The sequence below is a fragment of the Colobus angolensis genome, unplaced genomic scaffold, assembly GCF_000951035.1.
Source record: "Colobus angolensis palliatus isolate OR3802 unplaced genomic scaffold, Cang.pa_1.0 Scaffold62, whole genome shotgun sequence".
Lineage (NCBI taxonomy): Eukaryota > Metazoa > Chordata > Mammalia > Primates > Cercopithecidae > Colobus > Colobus angolensis.
This window is the reverse complement of record NW_012119821.1, coordinates 6416247-6419903: the sequence shown is the minus strand read 5'-3', so window position 1 is coordinate 6419903 and position 3657 is coordinate 6416247.

Below are 3657 nucleotides of genomic sequence, written 5' to 3'. Positions count from 1 at the left end.
AGATCATACCACTGCACTCCAGCCTGGGCCACAGAGCGAGACTCCGTCTCAAAAAAAAAAAAAAAAAAGAAGTGCATGAAAGGAGGGGCTGGAAATGGCTGTTGGGTAGGCAACCAAACTGTCTGCTGTATAATTCATTGGGAAAAAGGATAATAAAACCGAGAAATATTTGCTTGAGGAACCTCAGATATGAGCAGATTTCATTTAAACTCACAAAGCTCAGAAGCTGAGAGCAACGATTTGAGATTTGAGTAGCAAACTTGAATAGCAAGCAAAACTTCAAAAACCAAAACATGAACCTGGTTATGAAAATAAATCTGATTAAGGTAGCTCTGTGTTTTGGTTTCTACTGAGTTTGGGAGGACTGCAGATTTTTTGTAGCAGTGGCTAACTCTTCCTGGAATTCTCCCAGATGCTCAGGAGGCCAAGAGCCTAGATATCTGCATCTGAAACAAATTAGCCTAGGATGTTTCTTTTTTTTTTTTTTTTTTTCCTTTTTGAGACAGAGTCTCACCCTGTTGCCCAGGCTGGAGTGTAGTGGTGCGATCTCAGCTCACTACAACCTCTGCCTCCCTGGTTCAAGCAGTTCTCCTGCCTCAGCCTCCCGAGTAGCTGAGATTACAGGCATATGCCACCAAGCCTGGCTAATTTTGTATTTTTAGTAGAGATAGGGTTTCTCCATGTTGGTCAGGCTGGTCTCGAACTCCCAACCTCAGGTGATCTGCCCGCCTCGGCCTCCCAAAGTGCTGGGTTTACAGTCGTGAGCCACCGTACCCAGCCTCATTCCCCCTAGTAATCTGCCTTTGGTCAGTTTAATTGAAAGGCCCTAAAACTATGCTATCAGGGATGATTTCTGTAGATCATTACTATAGATCATTACTAGGGATAATTTCTATAGATCATTATTAGAGATCATTACTAATTTTTATAGATCATTAGTATGCTATCAGGGATAATTTCTATAGATCACTTCTGGAAATCATTACTATAGAAATGATTGTTTCTATACATCATTAGTAGAGATCATTACTAATTTATATAGATCATTAATATGCTATCAGGGATAATTTCTATAGATCATTTCTGGAAATCATTACTATAGAAATGATCATTTCTATACATCATTACTAGAGATCATTACTAATTGAAAGGCCCTGAAACTATGCTACCAGGGATAATTTCTATAGATCATTACTAGAGAAGCTTCTCTGTACATGTAGAGCAAAAGTAAAAACAAAAACAAAAAAAAGAAAGGTCCCCATTGATGTACGTAAGAGGGTACTGCGTCCGTCTTGTGTCTCTTTTATAAAGGCACTAATGGCCGGGCACAGTGGCTCACACCTGTAATCTCAGCATTTTGGGAGGCTGAAGTGAGTGGATCACCTGAGGTCAGGAGTTGGAGACCAGCCTGGCTAACATGGTGAAACCCCATCTCTGCTAAAAATACAAAAAAAAATAGCCAGGCGTGGTGGCAGGCGCCTGTAATCCCAGCTACTCAGGTGGCTGAGGTAGGAGAATCACTTGAACCTGGGAGGTGGAGATTGCAGTGAACTGAGATCGTGCCATTGCCCTCCAGCTTGGGTGACAGAGCAAGACTCTGTCTCAAAAAAAAAAAAAAAAGGCCCTAATCTCATTCATGAGGGCTCAGCCCTCAGGACCTCATGACCTCCAAGGCCCTATCTTCTAACACCATCATCTTGGGGCTTAGGATTTCAACATAGAAGGTTTTTGGGGGTACAGAAACATTCAGACCATAGCACATCCCAAGGAGATAAATCCTTCTGACAGATTATACACCATCTGAAACTTTGCTAAGTCAGTAACTAAGACACAATTAAGAGGACTCCTAGTTGACACTGGCTTTTTCAGGCAGTGGGCTCCCAACAGTGTGTAGAAGTCAAGGGAAAGCTTCCCCTCTGCCTTCTACATTTTCACTGAACATTAACTTACAATAAGCAGATTAATAGGAGAAAAAGGCATGCAAAACTTATTAACATGCCTATGGATACAGGAGCCATATACAAAATATGAGACTAGAAGAGGAGTCAGATGGTTGAGGCTTATATAGATTTATGGAGGCAGATACTATTTTGTAAATGAGACTATTTTGTAGATACAACCAAGAGTTGCAAGCTACGGGAAGGTGAGGGGCAGAATGGCACAGAAACACAGCTTGTCTCATTATGCAGATAAAGTCTTCCACATAATCCCTGGGCCCTGCCCTCAGATGAATAGACGAAAAGCCTCTCTGGGCGTGGTGATTCCTTGTAGCTTCTCCTCTCTAGGTGGCTAATTTTTCCTGGTTATTTGATGAGATTCCTGGGGAGGGGTTAAGTCAATTGCAATTTTTTTTTTTTTTTTTTTTTGAGACAGGGTCTCACTCTGTCTCCCAGGCTAGAGTGCAGTGGCATGATCTCGGCTCACTGCAACCTCTGCCTCCCAGGTTCAAGAGATTCTCCTGCCTCAGTCTCCCAAGTAGTGGGGATTACAGATAAGTGTCACCATGCCTAGCTAATTTTTGTATTTTCAGTAGAGATGGGGTTTCAGTAGAGACGTTAGCCAGGCTGTGACAATGGCATTTCTGTTGGAAGAAGTTTTCTTAGTCCCATATGAAAATTCCAGAGGAGAGTCCCTCTTGGTGCTTTGGGAAAGAGAATGAGAGACAGGCAGGTAGCATAGAGATAGACTTTAAAGTCCGCTTCTTTAGTGTAGCATGTTAAAGCACCATATTTTGGGGTATCATTTTCTTTTTCTTCTCTTCTGAGACAGGCTCTTGCTCTGTTGCAGTCATAGCTGACTGCAGCCTCGAATTCCTGGGCTCAAGCAATCCTCCCACCTTAGCCTCCTAAGTAGTTGGGACTATAGGTACATACCACCACACCCAGCTAAATTTTTTTTTTTATTTTTTGTAGATACAGGGTTTCACTATGTTTCCCAGTCTGGTCTTAAACTTTAAACTTCTGGGCTAAAGTAGTCATCTTGCCCCAGCCTCCCAAAGTCCTGGGATTACAGGTGTGAGCCATCGTTCCTGGCTCAGATATTATTTTCTGCGCTCCAACAAGTGTCTGTTCAAAGAAGCTATATGACTTAATCAGTCTTTGTACAAACCTCTTCTTTGGGAATCTAAACATGAAGGAAATTGTCAGTTCTTGAGAAAAGGAAGGGAACAGTAATGGATATGGAACAGTTTCTTCTGGACTCTTCTGGAAAGGGAAGACTTTCCAGGCAAAGTGGGTAGCGTAAGCAAAGGCAGCTTAAGCAGGGTTTATGAAGCAGCTTGGCCAGTCCAGGGACCTGCAAACTTTGTGTGGCAGGTCCAGGGATCTACAAACAGTTTGTATTATCTTTTCTTTGTTACCAAAGAACATAATTTCCAAATGTGGAAAATATGTGTACCTTGATCCCTACCTTAAATAAAGAAATTTGGAGTAAGGGAAAGGATTTGGTAAAAGCATAATTTTGTATTAGTACCTAGAATGTTTTAGCTGAAAAGCTTCTGATTTTTACTATTATAAATATATCTTGATTCTGATAGTCTCACTTATTTCTTAATTGCCCTAAAACTTAGCTTAAGAATCATGCCACATATTCAGTTCTAATGACATACTTTCTCCCACCATAACCCAGTTGCAGTATTTTAAAACCTCATTCTAGATT